Source organism: Eumetopias jubatus, unplaced genomic scaffold (assembly GCF_037043125.1).
Source record: "Eumetopias jubatus isolate StellerSeaLion01/CBP00866 unplaced genomic scaffold, mEumJub1_p1.0 scaffold_4, whole genome shotgun sequence".
In the NCBI taxonomy this organism is placed as follows: domain Eukaryota; kingdom Metazoa; phylum Chordata; class Mammalia; order Carnivora; family Otariidae; genus Eumetopias; species Eumetopias jubatus.
This window is the reverse complement of record NW_028274810.1, coordinates 190,450,449-190,471,368: the sequence shown is the minus strand read 5'-3', so window position 1 is coordinate 190,471,368 and position 20,920 is coordinate 190,450,449. Positions and strand designations below refer to the sequence as shown.

The 20,920-nt window shown below is 41.4% G+C and overlaps 1 long non-coding RNA gene across 1 annotated transcript; it reads right to left on the bottom strand.

Annotated features, from left to right (window-relative positions):
• Nucleotides 1-4,898: 4,898 nt before the first annotated feature.
• On the bottom strand, nt 4,899-17,615 carry LOC148164642 (uncharacterized). Its single transcript, XR_015768130.1, has 5 exons — nt 17,552-17,615; nt 16,428-16,565; nt 14,412-14,501; nt 14,077-14,238; nt 4,899-5,203 (listed from the first exon to the last, which is right to left on the bottom strand). It is a non-coding gene; the product is annotated as an uncharacterized LOC148164642 (long non-coding RNA).
• Between the last annotated feature and the right edge of the window lie 3,305 nt (nt 17,616-20,920).

Below are 20,920 nucleotides of genomic sequence, written 5' to 3'. Positions count from 1 at the left end.
CCACCGTCCGGAACCGTGATGGTGTCTAGAGCACGGTCCCTCTCCACTGCTGTTAGCTACTGTTCGGTCACTCTACAGCCTGGCTTCTCCGTGTTAGTGCTTAGGTACCTAGCTCTCCAGGCAGGCCCACAGAGGAAGCACTTCTAACCTCCTCACACAAGAGAGGGGTCGAGAGACAGCCTTCCTTACAGGCCTGTTTCTCGGTCAGCGTCACGTTTACGTTCCATCGCTCATGCTTTCACTCAAACACCCCACAGGTGAAGTGTGCGCTCAAGAAGGGCGTTCGTGGCGGAGGCTCGGGGCCTCTAACGTTTGGTTCCTTGGCGGTAGGCGGATGACAGTTCGGACTAAACGCACACAGGGCCAGACGGCCTAGCCTCAGGAAAGAGGTGTTGCGTCCAGAGGCGCCTTGGACCCCTGCTATTTTCTCCCTTGAAATTCCGCTGGGATCCACTCCCCGGCTGGGCACACAAGCACGGTTGAACAGGGGACCGCGCCCCATGGAGAGGGGACGGGAGCTACAGCTGTGCTGGTTTCCAGGTTGCTTTCTTCCAAGTCAGGGTTGAGCAGCGAGAGTTCCCGAGCCACGGGGAGCAGTGTAGAGGTACCTGCACCGGGTAGCAGGAGCTGAGCCGATAGGTGCCTTCCGCAACGGCCTGTTTCTCCCCTGGCTTTGGCGCATGGAACCCGTTCCCCAGGCTCTCGCACCCGGACACCGTACACTGCCTCCTCCCGCAGAGTTGTCCGCGGCAGCTACAGCACAAATTCTCTACACTCTGTTTGCTTCGCGTTCGTCCGCTAGCAATGAGACTCTCATGCCAAAGAGGGGCCGCAAGCCCGGCTTCACGAACGGAGCGGGGGGCCGTGTTCTGCCTTCTGCCGCCGCCTGAGTCTCACTCCGAAAATGGTCTGGGAACCGCTGGCAACGCACGGCCGCAGGCACACGGCAGAATGCTTTCACCCTGAGCAACGGCTGTCCCGGCTGGAGCCAGGATGCTCTCCAGTGTGGTTCCTGCCAGTCAGGGGCTGGTTTGGGGGCCTGCACACGCACACGGGGCAAAGGTCCTGGGCCCAGCAACAAGAGCCGAGCCAAGAGGCGTGTCTTCGGCCCCGGGCTCTAGCTCGCTCGGTTGGGCTTTAGGGAGGCCGTTCCCAGAGCTCTCAGCCACAGGACACAGTAGAGCGCGCCCTCTAACCCAGTGGCCGGCGGGAGCTTAAGGCACGGTATCTGCCCAGATTTCTGCCTTCGACGGTGGTGCCTGGAACTCAGGGCTCCACACACCCGTGCCGGGGGAAGGCTAGCTTCGTGACCCTAGAGCTGATGCGAGCGGTGCCTCTGCGCGAAGCCGTTTCTCTCGCCCTGTGATTCAAGGGCATCGTTCCCTAGGCCCTCACGCAGACACACTGAAAGTGTTGCCACCTTCCGCAACCGAGATGCTGTCTACAGCACGGTCCCTCTCCACTGCTGTTAGCTAGTTTCGGTCACATTACACCCTGGCTTCTCTTTGCTAGTGCTTAGTTAGGTACCTAGGTACCTAGGTCGACAGGCAGGCCCACAGGGGATAGCAGTGCTAACCTCCTCACACAATAGAGGGGTCGAGACAGCAGCCTTCCTTACAGGCCTGTGTCTCGGTCAGAGTCACGTTTAGGTTCCATCGCTCATGCTTTCACACAAACACCCCACAGGTGAAGTGTGCGCTCAGGAAGGGCGTTCGTGGCGGAGGCTCGGGGCCTCTAGCCTTTGGTTCCTTGGCGTTAGGCGGATGGCACTTTGGACTAAAAGCACACAGGGACAGACGGCCTGGCCTCAGGAAAGAGCTGTTGCGTCCAGAGGCGCCTTGGACCCCTGCTTCTTTCTCCCTGGAATTCCGCTGGGACCCACTCCGCAGCTGGGCACACAAGCACGGTTGAACCGGTGGCCGCGCCCCGTGGAGAGGGGACGGGAGCTACAGCTGTGCTGGTTTCCAGGCTGCTTTCTTCCATGTCAGGGTTGAGCGGCGAGAGTTCCCGAGCCACGGGGAGCAGTGTACAGGTACCTGGACCGGGTAGCAGGAGCAGAGCCGATAGGTGCCTTCCGCAACGGCCTGTTTCTCACCTGGCTTTGGCGCATGGAACCCGTTCCCAAGGCTCTCGTGCCCGGACACCGTACGCTGCCTCCTCCCGCACAGAGGTCGGCGACAGCTACAGCACGGATTCTCTACACTGTGTTTGCTTCGCGTTCGTCCGCTAGCAATGAGACTTGCATGCCCAAGTGGGGCCGGAGGCCCGGTTTCACGAACCAAGCGGGGGGCCGTGTTCTGCCTTCTGCCGCCCCCTGAGTCTCACTCCGAAAATGGTCTGGGACTAGCTGGCAGCGCACGGCCGCAGGCACAAGGCAGAATGTTTCCACCCTGAGCAACGGCTGTCCCGGCTGGAGCCAGGACGCTCTCCAGTGTGGTTCCTGACAGTCAGGGGCTGGTTTTGAGGCCTGCACTCGCACACGGGGCAACGGTCCTGGGCCCAGCAACAAGAGCCGAGCCAAGAGGCGTGTCTTCGGCCCCGGGCTCTTGCTCGCTCGGTTGGGCTTTAGGGAGGCCGTTCCCAGAGCTCTCAGCCCCAGTAACAATAGAGCGCGCCCTCTAAGGCAGTGACCGGCGGGAGCTTAAGGCACGGTATCTGCCCAGATTTCTGCCGTCGATGGAGGTGCCTGGAATTCAGGGCTTCACGCACCCGTGCCGGTGGAAGGCTAGCTTCGTGACCCTAGAGCTGATGCGAGCGGTGCCTCTCCGCGAAGCCGTTTCTCTCGCCCTGTGATTCAAGGGAATCTTTTCCTAGGCCCTCACGCAGACACACTGAAAGTGTTGCCACCCTCCGCAACCGTGATGCTGTCTACAGCACGTTCCTTCTCCACTGCTGTTAACTAGGGTTCGGTCACTCTACAGCCTGGCTTCTCCGTGCTAGGGCTTAGGTACCTGGGTCTCCAGGCAGGCCCACAGGGGATAGCAGTGCTAACCTCCTCACACAAGAGAGGGGTCGAGACAGCAGCCTTCCTTACAGGCCTGTTTGTCGGTCAGAGTCACGTTTAAGTTCTATCGCTCATGCTTTCACACAAACACCCCACAGGTGAAGTGTGCGCTCAGGAAGGGCGTTCGTGGCGAAGGCTCGGGGCCTCTAACGTTTGGTTCCTTGGCGTTAGGCCGATGGCAGTTCGGACTAAACGCACACAGGGCCAGACGGCCTGGCCTCAGGAAAGAGGTGTTGCGTCCAGACGCGCCTTGGACCCCTGCTTCTAATTTAAGTGCCACATTAAAATACTAGAGCAATTCTGAGGAGAAACTAAGAGTAATCAAGGAAAGCTTTTGTGCCTTCCTAAATGAGAGAACTTCCTGTGCTTAGAACTACTTGCGTGTAAGGCCTTGCTGGCATTAGGGCATCTAGAGTCTGAGAGTGGAAGCCAAAGCGGAAATGGCTGACAGAGTCTGGAGAATCAGGAGGAGCAGGTGAAATCTGGACTCTTAAATTTATAAACTATGTTTAAGAACTGACTGGAAAAACAGTTCATAATCTTGGCAGAAAAGAAAATGGTACATTATGTAATTTTATCTGGGCTAGGGACAAAGAGGATCTAACATTTACTTTCACAGAGCACTCGTGAAGTTGTTTTGAACAGTAGTGACTATTGCAAAGAATCTAAGGGATGAAATTTGGGGAAACTTGCCACAAGCTGCCAGGGAAAAGAGTGAAAAGACTCTACTCACACAAAATGGCCCCCATAAAACCAGGTCGGGGGTTTCTGTTTGGGGAGGGGCATGGTTACACGACAATGCTATCTCTTTGGCTGTGTAGGAATTTTTGACCTGAGCTGTGAATTTAGTTCAAAGCCAAAAACTGAAGGGCCGGGATAACCCCCTCTATTTCCCTCCATTCAGAGGAAGACCCGATAAAAAACTTGAGGGGTTTTGTGTCTAGGATAAGAACTTCCACCCTTCACCATTTGAGTTTGCCTTTCAAGAGTCATTATGAAATGGGGCCATTTACATCAAAATCATAGTTCTGATTCTGGTTCTTCCTTTCAGCAAAATGAGGTAGCTTTACATTTAGAGGACTGTGGTAACACATGTAGCATTTGGTGTTTAGGTTTAGATTAATACAGGCTAATGCAATCTTGTAGTTCCAATAAAAGGGTTTTAACCCACTAATATAATAGCCTACATAAGTAACAAACATCAGAAATATAACTAGCGATTTTTGAGTTTAAAAAGTTATTTTAGGGAGGGAGGGGGCTGAGGGAGAGGGACAGGGAATCCAGGCAGACTCCGAGCTCAGCCCGGAGCCCGACCTGGGACTTGATCCCATGACCTGAGCCACCCGAGCTGAAACCAAGAGTCGGATGTTCAACCACCTGCACAACTCCGGTGCCCCAGCAATTTCTTTTTTAAGCTATATTTTACAAATCATTTATTGCTTCAAAAAGAGAATGGACACCAAAATGCTTTGCATTTAAAAACTTAACTAATTTGAGTCACTTTTATTTATTATTTTCCAAGTTTTGGCACCCAAACTTGGCAAACATCATGGAGATCTGTACAAACATGCATATACATATATACACTCACATATTTAAGTTTAAAGCCTCAGTTCCTCAAACCTTGTACTCAGGCTCCTGTTAAAAAGAGGGAAAGGGGTGAGAAGAATCAGGGAAAACATGAAAAAAATCCCAGTTGATAACTTCCTTATTGTTACGAATTAAAGCTGGCATTTTAAAGTAAAATCCATCACCTTACTAAAACTTCCACTAAGCTACAGCCTCGGATATTAAATAAACAGCCCCATACACACTTCAATGTGGTTTAATGACAAGATGGCTGAGGATCTGTTTTGTTATTTCAGGTAAAAGTTAATATTTCAGTGGTTAAAATTTCAGGTGTTAAAAACTAACTACAAGCAAGGTCATCATTATACTCTGAAGCTGAATTCTTCTACAGCCGCTTGTCTTTAAATTACTATGCAAATCCAAGACAGTAACATTCAGGCTTTATAATTAAAATACTAATGTTTGGTGACTAAAGAGTAAACATGATTAGTTTACTCTAGGTCGTTTGATTTTATTTTTCTCTGTAGGAGCTTTCCTCTTCTGTGATAATCCAGGCCCAGGTTCCTTATTATTCGGAAGAAATGAAATCGCTTCTGGCAGACAGTAATTTTCTACTTGAGGAGGGGATTCCTATAAAAGGGAAAAACACTGTTCATTTTTCCTTGACTGTGCTTTTGAACCAGAAAAAACTTGAGATTTGTCTTTTAAGGTATGCTACTTAGCACTTATCACATTTAGGGAACAGAACCTGTGTGACAAAATCTCACCTTTTATCAGAAAAATAGATTTATAGCTCAGGTGGAATGGGGCCAGCTCAGATCTTGATAATGGTTTCATTTGTAAAAAGGTATGGTTAAGAAGTGACACCTTATACTTAGTGTCGATTTTTAAAAATATTTAAACATGTGAGGTAGGTGTTTTTTTATTTTACAGATAAGATAAAAAAAGGTTAAATAACATATAACTAGCAGGAGTTAAAGCCAAAATTCATACATTGCCTCTAAAACCCTTAAAATTCTCTTCCTCACAACCATATTCCAACCCAAAACGACCTTTCCCTCATTAAAAGTGTGATAAAAATTTTCTAGCAAGATGGCAGACTGGAAAACATGAAAATGCATCACCATAAAATACTGAGTAAGTGCCTTTTGATTCAACTCTTCCCTGGATGACAACTTCCGACCCAAATATGTTAAAAGCAACTACCCCAAGACACTGGAGAGGAAATGAGATCAGGCAAATACCAAAGGGGTTGACACTGGGTAGGGAGTGAATTTCTCTTCATTTTTGTTTTTGTTGTAAGGAGAAGTCGGTATTATGAGGGCCAAGTCACAACAGAAAACATGTAGTAATGGCCTGAAACCACAGCCACTGGAAAATGAGGTGGGAAATCCCAGGAGGGAGCAGGGGAAGCCTCACACTCGGGTATGAAATCTGCCCAAATCTTTGCCCTCTCACCATGGATGCGCAGAGGCGGCTCAAGTAAGGCTAAAGCTTTGATCCCGCACTCACTGCAAGAGGTGCCTGGTAAGCAAACAGAATGGCATTCCCTAAGGAACGTAACAGAATCTAGTTTTTACAACTTAGACGCATGCAAATTACTCCACATCTGAAGAACATGACCCATTCTCAAGAAAAAACAATCAGAATCCAAAAACCCAATAAAGATCTAAAACTTATATGTATTGAAAATTACAAAATGTTCATGAAGGAAATCAAAGACGACTTAAATATGCTGTATTCATGGACTGAAAGACTGAACATAGTGAAGATGTCAATTCACTTAAATTGATCTGTAGGTTTAATGTGATTCCTATCAAAATCGTAGCAAGATGTTTTCATAGGCATATAGATAAGCTTATTTAAAAACTTAAAAGGTATAGGCCCTAGAAAAGCTAAAAGGATCTTGAAAAAGAAGAGTAAAGAGGAATCGCTACCTAATATCAGATATAAGAAGAAAGATGCTATTGCAGAGGGAAAGACCTAGATCAATAGACCCCCAACATATGCCAAACTGAATTTTGACCAAGGTGTAAAAGCAACTAAGTGGAGGACAGTTCTTTTACGGTGGAGCAATTGGACATTCTGAGTGACCTAAACTTCACACCTTCTGTGAAAACCTCACACCTCATGACATTTATGAAGCACACCAAAGGCATTCACTCTTGACTAGCCATTATGGAACTGCAAATTAAAACCACAATGAGAGATTACTACATACCAACTGAAATGGCTAAAAAAAAGTGACAAATGCCAATAAGGATACAGAAAAACGATCACTTATAACAGTGGTAGGAATGTAAAATATGACCACTCTGGAAACACACTTAGGAATTTATCCCAATGCAATGAAATCTTATTTCCACATAAAATATGTGCAAAAAAATGTTCATAGCAGCTTTAGTCATAATAGCCCCAAAGTAGAAACAACCCAGATGTCCTTCAATAGGCTAATGGTTAAGCTGTAGATCTCAAATGTTCAATAAAAAGTAATAAAATCACTGATACAAGCAACACCTGAATGATTCCGAAGGGAATCTTGCTAAAAAAAAAAGCCGGGGCGCCTGGGTGGCTCAGTCGTTAAGTGTCTGCCTCCGGCTCAGGTCATGATCCTGGAGTCCCGGGATCGAATCCCACATCAGGCTCCCTGCTCAACGGGAGGCCTGCTTCTCTCTCTCCCACTCCCCCTGCTTGTGTTCCTGCTCTCTCTCTGTCAAATAAATAGATGAAATCTTAAAAAAAAAAAAAGCCAATCCGAAAAGATTACACACTATATTGATTCCATTTAAGATTTAAAGACACTGACAACAGATTAGTGGTTGACAGGTGTAAGAGACCGCTGGGAGAAGAGAATGAAGGGAAGGAGGTGGGTGTAGTTAAAAAAAAAAAAGGCAAAATGAATGATTGCTGTAGCGATAGATTGTTCTGTATCTTGACTGTGGTGGCAGACACATGAAGCAGAAGTGGGGAAATTGGGGGCGCCTGGGTGGCTCAGTTGGTTAGGCGACTGCCTTCGGCTCAGGTCATGATCCCAGAGTCCTGGGATCGAGTCCCACATCGGGCTTCCTGCTCAGCAGGGAGTCTGCTTCTCCCTCTGACCCTCTTCCCCCTCGTGCTCTCTCTCATTCTCTCTCTCTCAAATAAATAAAATCTTAAAAAAAAGTGGGGAAATCGGAATAAGTTTGGATTGCATCAGGTCAATATCCTGGCTGTAATACTGTCTTATATTGTTGCAAGATATCATCCCCTGGGGGAAACTATTATTTCTTACAATTGCATGTAAAGCTACCGATTACCTCAAAATAAAAGCAGTCTTGCTCATGACCCCGATGTTGGAAATAGTAGACAATGATACCAAAGCAGCTCTTATCCTTGAAATGAGTGAAATGAAAAAGTAGAAAAATAGAAACCATAAAAAAGAGCTGATTCTAGATATAAAAAAATTTAATATCTAAATAAGAAAATCTCCTGTAAGAGCCTTTAGAATGAAAATAACAGGAAAAAAATCAGTGAAGTAATAAATAGGAATTAGTCAATCAGAAAACACAGAAAGTAAATATGGCCTGAAGGACCTGAGGGAGGGACCTGTGGGACAATATCAAAAGGTACGAGTGATTAAATTCCCATATAGACAGGAAAGAATGGAGAAGTAATTGTCAAAATTTCTCAAGTTTGGTGAAAGAGAGAAATTTACAGATTGAAGAAGCTCTGCAGAAAAAGCAGGATTAATATAAAGAAACTACACCTGGAAGTATCATAAATGGTGAAAATCAAAGATGAAACAGCCAGAAGAAAAAATGAGACACTGCACTGCATACAGGAGAAGAAATCAAATTACCACTGACTTCTCAGAAATAACGGAGGCCAGCAGAAAGTGGAGTCGTTAGTAAAAAACACTATCAACCCTAAATCCTATGCCCTACAAAAAGATCCTTCAGGCATAATGGTAAAATAGACACTCTCAAATAAAAGAAAACTAGAATTGGTCCCATCAGACTTATACTACAAATCAAAGTTTTGGGCTGAAGGAAAACTGATACCAGATAGGATAAATATAAGACTGTATTTTTCCTTTTAATTTCCTCAAAATACATAGGACCGTTTAAGCAAGTTTTGTTTTATGGCAGAACACTGTTCTGTGGAGCTGTAAGAGACAAGGGAAAATATACAAGTCTACAGAAAGTTTGCTGGCCCCTGCTTTACGTTGAAGGACCGGACACTAAATATTTCAGGCTGTGTGGGAGAGATGGTCTCTGTTGCAATTACTCAGCCCAGTGTTGCACTGCAAAAGCAGAAGAGAGAACATGTAAATGAGTGAATGGAGCTGTGTTCCAGTAAAACTTTGTAACACAGGCAGTGGAGAGGGTTTGGCCTGTGGGCTACAGTTTATTGGCCCCTGGTTTAAAGGATAGGGGAAGTAAAGGAACCTATATGAGTGTAAGATTTCTACATTCCATGTGAAGTGGCACAATATCATTTTAGCTAGACTATAAAAAGTTAAGTATATTATAATCCATAGAGCAAAACACACCCTGCCTCCAACAAAAAAGGCAAGAAAGAAAGAACACAGGAACAAAGACAAATTGAAAACTGCAAAAAAAAAAAAAAAACCCTAAATCCAATCATATCAATAATTACACGATGGACTAAACAGTCTAAAGAATAAAAAAAACCCAACGATACCCTTTTTAAAAGAAAGCCATTTCAAATATAAAGGAAAATTCCATTTACAATTGCATCAAGAATAAAATAGGGACAAATTTAATCAAGGAGATAAAAGACTTGTACATTGAAAACTAGACAACATTGGGGCGCCTCGGTGGCTCAGTCTTAAGCGTCTACCTTCGGCTCAGGTCCTGGGATTGAGCCTTGCATTGGGCTGCCTGCTCGGCGGGAAGCCTGCTTCTCCCTCTCCCACTCCCCCTGCTTGTGTTCCTGTTCTTGCTATTTCTCTCTCTGTCAAATAAATAAAATCTTAAAAAAAAGAAAACTAGGCAACACTGATGAAATAGAAGATGACACAAATAAATGGAAAGATATTCCATGCTCATGGACTGGAAAAATTAACACTATTAAAATGTCCACACTACCCAAAGCAACCCACAGATTCAATGCAATCCCTATCAAAATTTCAATGGCATTTTTTCTAGAAATAGAACTAACAATCCTAAAGTTTGTATGGAATCACAAAGACTCCAAATAGCCAAAGCAATCTTTTTTTTTTTTTAAGAGTTATTTATTTTTTGACAGAGAGACACAGCGAGAGAGGGAACACAAGCAGAGGGAGCGGGAAAGGGAGAAGCAGGCTTCCCGTGGAGCAGGGAGCCTGATGCGGGGCTCGATCCCAGGACCCTGGGATCATGACCTGAGCCGAAGGCAGACGCTTAATGACTGAGCCACTCAGGCGCCCCTAGCCAAAGCAATCTTGAGAAAGGAGAACAAAGCTGGAGGCATCATGCTCCCTGATTTTAAACTGTATTACAAAACTATGGTAACCAAACAGTATGGTACTACCACATACACAGACACACAGATCAAGAGAACAGAACAGAAAACCCTGAAATAAACCCAGGCATACTCGATCAATTACAAAGGAGCCAAGAACATACAAAAGGAAAAGGACAGTTTCTTCAATAAATGGTGTTGGAAAAACTAGACAGCTACATGCAAAAGACTGAAACAGGACCACTATCTTATACCATACACAAAAATAAACTCAAAATGGATTAAAGATTCGGATGAAAGACATGAAACTATAAAACTAAAAGAAAATATACGTCATGAGCTCTCTGACATTGGTCTTGGTAAAAATTTTTTGGATTTCACACCAAAATGAAAAGAAACACAAGCAAAAATTAACATGTGGGGAGACATCAAATTAAAAAGCTCATGCATAGTAAAGGACACCATCAGCAAAAGGAAAGGCAACCTAAGAAAGGGAGAAAATATTTGCAAATCATCTATCGGATAGGGGTTAATATCCCAAACCATGTGATTAAAAAATGGGCAGAGATCTGAATAGACATTTCCCCAAAGACACAGATGGTCAACAGGTATACGAAAAGGTGCTCAACGTCACTAATCATCAAAGAAACGCAAATCAAAATCATAACAAGATATTACCTAACACATGTTGGAATAGCTGTTATCAAAAAGACAAGTGTTGATGAGGATATGGAGAAACGAGAACTCTTGTGTACTTCTGGTGGGAATGTAAACTGATGCAGCCATTATTTTTTTTTCCTCAAAAAATTAAAAATATAACTACCTTAAGAGTACACTTAGTTCGATGAGCACTGAGCAATTGTTGAATCATTATATTGCACACCTGAAACTAATAACACTGTGTTAAATACAATCTTAAAAAAAAGGAACTACCTTATGATTCAACAGTTCCAACCTCTATGTATTTATCCAAAAGAAATAAAAACATTAATTCAAAAAGATATCTGCTCTCCTATGTTCACTGCAGCATTATTTACCATAGCTAAGATATGAAAACCTGAGTGTCCACTGACAGATGGATAAAGAAAATTCACACACACACACACAATGGATTAATCAGCCATAAAAAAATATTTCAGCCAAGGAAACCCTGCCAACTGCAGCAACATGGATGGACCTTGATGGCATGATGCAAAGTGAAATAAGTCAGAAAAAGACAAATACTAGATGATTTCACTTACAAGTGGAACCTAATATAAAAAACGGGTGCCTGGGTGGCTCAGTCAGTTAAGCATCTGCCTTCGGCTCAGGTCATGATCCCAGGATCCTGGGATTGACTGCCGCATCGGGCTCCCTGCTCAGTAAGGAGCCTGCTTCTCCCTCTTGCACTCCCCCTGCTCGTGTGCTCTCTGTCAAATAAATAAATAAAATCTTAAAAAAATAAAAAAATAAAAAAAAACCCAAATGAGATAGATACAAAGAACTGACTGGGGGTTGCTAGATGCAGGGTGTGAGGGCTGGGGGAAATGGGTAAGGGTGAACAAGAGGTACAAACTTACAGTTATAAAATAAGCCCTGAGGATGTAATATACAACATGGTGACTGTAGTTGTTAATATTGTATGGTATATTTGAAAGTTGGAAGAGACTCAATCTTGGGAGTTCTTATCATAAGAAAGAAAATCTCATTATGTATGGTGATAATTTTGCATATATAGTCATGAATACATACAACTCTTATGCTGAACATCTGAAATTAATGTCATATGTCATTGTATCTCAAAAAAAAAAAAAAAGGTGGCCAGATTCTTCCTTCAGGCAGACTGGAAGATTCCTCTTTGGAGCAATTGAAACAATTCAAGAAGTATATGCAAGTATGAACCCAGACGACAGTCCCCAACAATTAGACCACAAAGACTATTGCATCCGGATCAAAACTGCCAAGACCCAACTGTGTGCTCAGTACTTCCAATCAGCTTAGACAAAGACCCAAACAAAGAGGAAAATGCAGTTTAGTGGATAGAGAATATACCGAAATAAGTTAAAAAAAAATCAATAAATCCTCTGAGATCCAGTAGAAGGTATTACATCTATGAAGCAAAAAAGATATTAAAAAATTAAAATGTAAATTCAAAAAACTTTTAAAAAGGTCCTGATTATTAAAAACATGATCGCAAAATGAAGAGCTGATAAAAGGAGAAGACTGAACTGAGGGAACCTCTCAAAAAGTGAAGATTATAAAAATAGTGGTGAAATAAGAAGATCCAATATACAAGTAGCAGAAGTACTAGAGAGAACAGAAAGTGGAGGGAAAAAAAATCATCATTGAAATAATTCAAGATTTCCCAGAACTGAAAGACACAAGTTACCAAACCAGAAGAGGCCTACCACGTGCAGTATAATAAAAAGAGACCCTCATGATAGCCTATCATTTTGAAATTTCAGAAAACTAGGGACAAAAAGAGCTTCCTACTAGATTAGTTACATATAACAGATTATGAATCAAAATGGCTTTAACTACTCAACAGCAACACTAGAAGCAAGGAGATAAGCAATCAAAAGTCTAAGGAGAAAATAGGTTCCAACCTAGAATTTGATGCCCATCTAAACGATAAAAGAAATGCAATCACGGAAAAAAAGAATTTTCACACAAAGAAAATCTCAGTTTATCTCCCATGTGCTTTCTCAAGAAGTTACTATAAGAACACCTTCAACCAGATGAGAGCAGATCAGGATGACATGGGATATAGAAACAGGAGATCCAACAGAGAAGAGAAAGGATGATGAATGGAGATCCTGGGATGACACCAGTTTGTAGAAGTAGACGGTGACCATCCAGATTGGAACAGTATGGCTAAGGACATGTTGAAGGCTTTCATCACCAAGATCCCTGCAGCCACTGCACCCAGCTTTTTAATTAATGCTCCCCCCCGCCCCCCCCTCAGCATTTAACCTGAGGTCAGAACACTGGGGTGGGCCTATCTCAAGAGCCTTACTTGTGCTTGGCTTATCTTGACCATGAACTTGAACATGAAGTCACTACTCTCCCTTCCCTAGTCTACTGCTTTGCCCCCACAGAAGTATTCTGTTTTATCTACTTCTGAGAGCTAGGTAGGAAATAATGAGCTCAGATGTAGAAATACAGAGCAGCCCACTCCCCCCACTGCATTCCTCCAGAAATCTAGTGTCTGACACACAATACAACCCTGAGAAAAGCAGGGAACAAAAAAACTTGAGTTTTTAAAAAAAGTGATTTAGGTGTTTCTAGGAGTTAGTATTGGCTTACCAATTCCAATCAGTACATCCCACCGCTTTATGACAAAGGTTTTATTGTTTATGTTTTAGCCATTCTTTCTATATATCCTGAGCAACTCCCAAACACAAACAGTAAAAATTACACAGCAGGCTAAGTTTTGGCTTCCCCTTATTTCTATACCATTATGTTTGAAATCCTTTGGAGTGAGACATTTATTATCATGTATCCTACCTTGCTGATTCCTGATGGCATTTTAGGTGTTCTGGCATCAGAAAGATTTTTCTTTGCTCATTCAAATCAAAACTTAGGCTATTTGTGAACAGCAATATTCCAACATTATAGAGGGCACTTTTAAAACTTTTAGAGGTACTTAGATTTTTTTTAATTTTTTTTTAAGATTTTATTTATTTGAGAGAGAGAAGGAGATAAAGAGAGAGAGAGCATGAGACGGGGGAGGGTCAGAGGGAGAAGCAGACTCCCTGCTGAGCAGGGAGCCCGATGTGGGACTCGATCCCGGGACTCCAGGATCATGACCTGAGCCGAAGGCAGTCACTTAACCATCTGAGCCACCCAGGCGCCCAGAGGTACTTAGATTTTTATACCTGCTTCATTTAACTCCAAGCTAAATGTTTACATATGTACTCATTATTATAGAAAGTAGAATGAAACTGAATGAAATGAAAGCGAACTGGAGCCAAACATGCTATTAATAAACAAGCCAAGGGTTTTGCTGTGTGGTCACATCCCTATATATATAAGCCTATCTCTGGTGATGAGGAGATCAAGGACAAAATCTTACAAACCTGCATCAGATAATCAGCAATGTACTCTGTTTTCAAGCAGTACACATTTTGGGTGGCAGCTTCTGCTATATTAACCCCTGAGTCATCTGGTTTCAGTTTATTGAAGTCAGAAAAGAGATGTGTGGCTTCTTTAAATAAAGGTACAGAATGACCAGGTAGTACCTAAAGAAAAAATAAGAAATAAGAAGCTATCAGTTTCCCAGAGTAGTTCAACTGTATCATCTGTACTTAAGGATTGTCATCTCACCAAGTACCGAAAATTAAGAACTGATCATAGCAACCTTGTTTGAAAAATAATTTGTGTAAAAAATTCTGTAAATTGACTGAATACAAACCTTTGCTCCTCCTGACTGAAGAAGGCGTTTGAATCCTGCTTCTCGGGATTGGTCAACATATAAGATAACTTTCCACCCACTAAATGCCCCCTACAAATGAAAATATAATCAGTGTTGAAATTATTTGGGAAATAAATGCAAATAATACATTATTTTATCTGTAAATTTAGTTTTATGTCAACAAATAATCTTATAACCTTTACCAAGTGCCACAGTGGTAATTGTCTCTGGTCAGAATATTCTGAAAACACACAACCATGGTGTTTGGCACACAGTAGGTCATCAATAAATACTTGAAGAATGAAGGAAAATGTTTTAATGAATAACATGAAAACAAAGCAACTTGACTTTTGTTTAGCCTTTTCTTGTATTTTTTCTTATAATTAATCCAGGGTAGAACTTAATGCACAACTTCTCAAATTAGATGAAGCCCTCCTTATATTTCTCTTGAAAATGTTTGTGAATTAGAAATATAAAACATTTCACTAGGGAATAACAACAAAAGCCAGTGGAATTACTCTAAAAGAAGGGAATTAAGGCTAACAAGGGCTTGGACACAGGAGAGAACTCAGAATACATCGCACAAGATTATTTAAAACTTGGGTTTCTAACCTTTATGTGAGCCATGGACCCCTTTGACAGTCCAGTGAAACCTATGGATCTGTTCTCTAAATAATTCTTTTAAAGAAACAGCTTTATTGAAATGTAATTTCTGTGCTATATTAATAATGTTTTAAAATACTGGTTTTAACATAAAGTGTAAAGGATTACAAAAAAACCCATTTTATTAAAAATAAAATATTTACAAATTTGTGACAGATGTGCTTCTATATTAATGAATTAAATAAATAGTGGTGGCTGGATAGATTATTATAATTTTGAAGTATAAAGACAGATGGTAGCTACACTTGTGGTGAGCATAATGAATTGTTGTCAAATCTGTTACATACCTGAAACTAATGTAACACTGTGCATCAACTATATTTCAATGAAAAAAAATTGAACATAAGCAGTATCTCAAGATACTTGGAATTATAATGCAAAGCAAAGATATCTTATTTCTGTTGGGGTAAAATCACAAGTACTATTAATAGTGCTGTGATTTTTACCTAGACTTCTATAATAAAAGGAAATGTTTTCAATTGGAGGTTAGTAAAAATAAGGATGTATTCCCTGCCCCATCCAAAGTGTATAAACAGCCTTCCTGAATGTGATCTACAACTCCTTTGGGAGAGTCTGTGGATCCCATGTTAAGAACCCTTGAAGGTAGATGCTGAAGAGTCTTTGGAAGAAATACAGTATGGGTCACATTTTACACATATATTTAAATTATTTTTATGTCTTTTTACTTTTAAAAAAAAAAAGACTTATGGGAGTGCCTGGGTGGCTCAGTCGTTAGGCATCTGCCTTCGGCTCAGCTCATGATCTCAGTGTCCTGGGATCGAGCCCCGCATTGGGCTCCCTGCTCAGCGGGGAGTCTGCTTCTCCCTCCCACTCCCCCTGCTTGTGTTCCCTCTCTGGCTGTGTCTCTCTCTGTCAAATAAACAAAATCTTAAAAAAATAATAATAATAAAAGATTTATGTATTTAAGAGACAGTATGTGCACTAGTGTGCACATGCACAGTGGGGAGAGAGGCAGAGGAAGAGGGAGAGAATCTCCAGCAAACTCCAGGCTGAGCGAGGAGTCCGATGGCAGGGCTTGATCTCATCACCCTAAGATCATGACCTGAGTTAAAATCAAGAATTGGATGCCTAACTGCCTGAGCCACCCAGGCACCCCATTTACACATATATTTTTAATAGAGCCATCAACATTATATATATCTTCCTTGTAATCATAATTAAAATTAGGAATTAACATTAAGCCCAATTTAGAATGCCCAAACTAAGTATATCAACAAAGCATAAAAGACAAGTAGAATTATTATTTTGTTAATAAGCATATTCTCTTAAAATTAAAATCTGTAATAGTCATGACACTGAATGCCGTTCATATCACCATATATATGTTAATACCTCAACGATGCCTGATTCTTGTCTTTGCTGGAGTTTTTTCCTCCATCTCATTGCTGCAAGTGCTAGTCTTCGTTGCTGAACATTGATTCCAGTCAAAACATCGAGTATGGAACTACTTCCCCATTCATAGTCTTCTTCCTAGACAATTAGTAGAATAAACTTTGGATCTGGTCCTACAATATGTCCTCAAGGAGTCCACGATCATTTAAGAGTTAAAAGCTATACATTCAGTTGTTATAAATACAGAGCACTAAATAAGCATCAGTTTATGAACATAGAGGAAAGAAATGTACATTAATTTGGCTTCATAGGAGGGTCAAGTATATCTGGCTTTTAATTAGAAATCAGAAAAATACTGCATACGTTTCTAAGAAATACAGGTAACTACACCTTAGTAATTGGTAATATATAGATTATTGGGCTTCATCCATTTTAAGATGAACTTCACAGAAGGACATGTTCTCAGTGGAGGTATGTGTTAACACCTTGATTACCTGTCCAAAGAAATCATATCCCTAAGGGATCTTGATTGAAAACTTCAAAAACTACATGATAGATATTACTGTGATGGTTAGTTAGGGACCAAAATATTTCAGACAATATTTAAAAAAAAATGTTCTTTTTTAAAAAGATTTTGTCAGAGGGAGAGCGAGCTGAGTGTGAGCATGAGCAGGGGGGAGGGGCTGAGGGAGAAGCACGCTCCCCACCGAACAAGGAGCCAATGCGGGACTTGATCCCGGTACCCTGCGATCATGACCTGAACCAAAGGCAGATGCTTAACTGACTGAGCCACCCACACGTCCCCAAACAATTTAATATTTAATGGGCTGGCAGTAAGGATAAAAAGTTTACAATGAAGTAATCCTGAAGTTTTCTAATGTTATTCCAAAGAGGGGGAAAAAAAAGCCCAGATTAAAATTAAATAAAACTCATATAACTGAGAATCTGGGTCTGTGATCTCTAAATTTTTTTGCTCTGTTAATCTGGACCTTGTAAAATTGGTATAATCTAATTGGTCATATTTGGTTATTTCAATTATATGAATGGTTAGTGTAGATACTAGAATCAATTAGGACAATTACTTTTAACGAAAAATGATTCTTCATGTTAGTTTGAATACATACCAGCACGAAGTGTCCAGCAGTCCGGCATGCTTCCACGTAGGAGCGATGAAGCACCCATTTCCCAGCTGCCACTGAGGCTAAATACTTCTCGTTTCGAAGTGGATGTCCCACAACAATGTGTGTACAATTGGGATCAAAGCACTGTTTCTCTATTACTAATCCACCTAAAGTAGAGAAAAATTGATACGTGATTGGAATTCTTAACTTCTTCCTAGGAAAGACATGTCAACTCTGCATAGAAATTATTTATAAATAAAATGCACCAAATAAACTGAAAAACCTTGACTGACAATTATTTTACTTCACATACATTTTTTAAAATATTTTTTTACTAACATAATAAAATAAAATAAGAAATATGTATTTTTTAAAGATGATTTGACAGCGAGCACAAGCAGGGGGAGCGGCAGGCAGAGGGAGAGGGAGAAGCAGGACCCTGGGATCATGACCTGGGCCAAAGTCAGCCACTTAACCCCTATAATATTTTTACTTTATTTTTATTAAATATTTTATTTGTCAGAGGTAGGTAGAGACAGAGAGCACAAGCGCGGGGGGGGCGGCAGCAGAGGGAGAAGCAGACTCCCCGCTGAGCAGGGAGCCCGATGCAGGACTCGATCCCAGGCCCCTGGGATCATTATGTGAGCCAAAGGCAGATGCCCAACCAACTGAGCCACCCAGGCATGCCCCCCATAATTTTTTTTTAAAGATTTTAATTATTTATTTGAGAGAGAGAGAGAAACAGCATGAGAGGGGAGAAGGTCAGGGGGAGAAGCAGGCTCCCTGCTGAGCTGGGAGCCTGATGTGGGACTTGATCCCAGGACCCCGGGATCATGACCTGAGCCGAAGGCAGACGCTTAACCAGCTGAGCCACCCAGGTGCCCCCCCCCCCATATTTTTAATGAAAATTTAAAATAGAAAAATAGTAAAATGAAATCCAACATACTGATTCTTAAATTATCAAAATTTTGCCATCCTTATTTCAGTATACCCCCTTTGGGCTTAACTATTTTAAAGTAAGTTCCAGGGCGCCTGGGTGGCTCGGTTGTTGGGCATCTGCCTTCGGTTCAGGTCATGATCTCAAGGTCCTGGGATCGAGCCCCATAATCAGGCTCTCTGCTCTGCAGGAAGCCTGTTTCTCCCTCTCCCTCTCCCACTCCCCCTGCTTGTGTTCCTTCTCTCACTGTCTCTCTGGCAAATAAATAAATAAAATCTTAAAAAAAAAGAGTTCTAGACATCCTGTGACTCTACCCCTATCCATTCAGTATGCATCTCTAAAATACATGGTAATTTTCTTATACAGCCCTAATGCTATTATCAGATCTAAATTAATTAACAAAAATTCTTTCCTATTTCAATACTAAATCCTTATGCAAACTTTCCTGTTTGTCTGCACTTGGTTTGTTACAATTAAGATATAAAAACAGAATATAAATAGATGCCATTTACTACTGTTAGTATATTTCTTAAGTCTCAACTACTTTTGCAATTTCCAAGCATTGAAAATGGGTAATCAAGGAGATGGAAGTCAAAAAGGGGCTCCTACAGACTAAAAGCAGAGGAAAATTTTTTGAGTGGAAATAAGGTCAGCAGCCCAACGCAGAAGCTTAGAAGGAAAACACACACGCTAGGGAAATAGAGATGAAGCAGCGGGTGGAAGCTGAACCCTCTTCTCAGATACAGCTGTACGATGCCTGACTTTGAGGAAAGAAGGCATAAACTTATGTAAAGCATGGCTTTTATTGATTGATTTTTGATTTATACTTTAGAAGTTAACCTGATTATGGGTTAGAAAGAGTTGTATTAAAGACTTTGTAAGAATTCAATGAAACATTTGAACTCTATTCATGCTCTACAGATGACTAAGAGAGGCAACTGTTTGAGCACATAGTATACACCAGAGACTGTTGGAAGTGCTCCGGATTAACTCATTTAATCCTCACAACTCTATGAAGGTAGATTACTAGTATTATCTGTAATCTACCCATGATGACACAAGTACAGAGTAACTCACCCAGGATCGGAGTGACAAAAGAACAAGAAGGTGAAAATTCCCTATTCTATTGGGATCTAATTCTATTTAACAGATTTATTCTGTAATCCAGACAACATAATAGACTATTTATGTGAATCAGTTGGCCACAGTTGCTTCATTTATAAAATGAAGGGTCTCTTTGCATTTTACTATCAAAAACTTTCTATTCAGACTCAGTTCCAGCACAGTCTGTCCTCATCTGCCTCTCTTCTGTCTTCTGCTAGTTGATATTACTCTTGTCCAGAGTTTACAGAGATGGAACAAAATATAGGAGACAGACACATGAAGCAGCTTCTTCTGTTCTGAAAGCTCTAGGTAAAGTTGAACAATTTTGATTTCTAACTCTAACTTATTGGGTGACCAGGAAACAGTGTTCCACATTGAGTCCAGTTTCCAAGAAACACAGCTTCTCAACTGTATGACTGTATTTGACAGAAATCTTTAAAAAAAAAAATCATGGCTTTCCACATTCTTAAAAGGACAGCACTAAGTTACATTTAATCTTTTCTTGACTCAGGGCCGTCATTAAAAATAACCGTTATTTAAGTTTTCCTCTATATGAAGCTGTCAGACTGAGTTCTCTTCCTATACTTTCCCTAACTCTATAGAGCTACTTTGTCCAATACAGTAGCCACTAGCCACATGTGACTATCAGACACCTGAAACACAGCCAGACCAAATTGAGATGTGCTAGAAGTGCAAAATATACCCGAGATTTCAAAAACTTAGTAAGGAAAAAAAAAAAGGGTAAAATCTCATTGATATTTTATATTAATTACATGTTGAATATAACACTTTGTGTATAGGTTAAATAAAATATATGCTTTATTAATTTCACTCGATTTTTTTCCTTTTTAAAATGTGGCTACTACTAAGTTTAAAATTTAACATGTGGCTTTTGCTATCTTTCTACTGGACGGTACTGCTTAGAGCACCAGGTTACCTGTCTAGTATGCTGCTTCCAGAATGATGTCAGGTGGAGAGTCTGATAATAATGGAATAAGAATGTTACATAAGGAGGAGCTCCTCTCTGGGTATTACTGTGCCTTCAACTTTACAAAAATGTAGTTTTATTTTAAGTCTATAATTTCAATGATTTCATCAGTGAACAAAAGCCCAAGGCAGCACAAGAGATTCTTAAATCATTTTAATGGTTGGTTTCAATTTAAATCTTTAAATGTTTAAATCCTATGACCCAGTGACTTTAGATTTAGACCTATATAAAGTCAAAGTTCTAATGCTGAGTCAATACATACTGCCTAAGACAAGTTACCCATCTTTTAAGTAGGCTTCACACCCAAACTCATGAACCCAAGATCAAGAATCGCGTGTTCTAC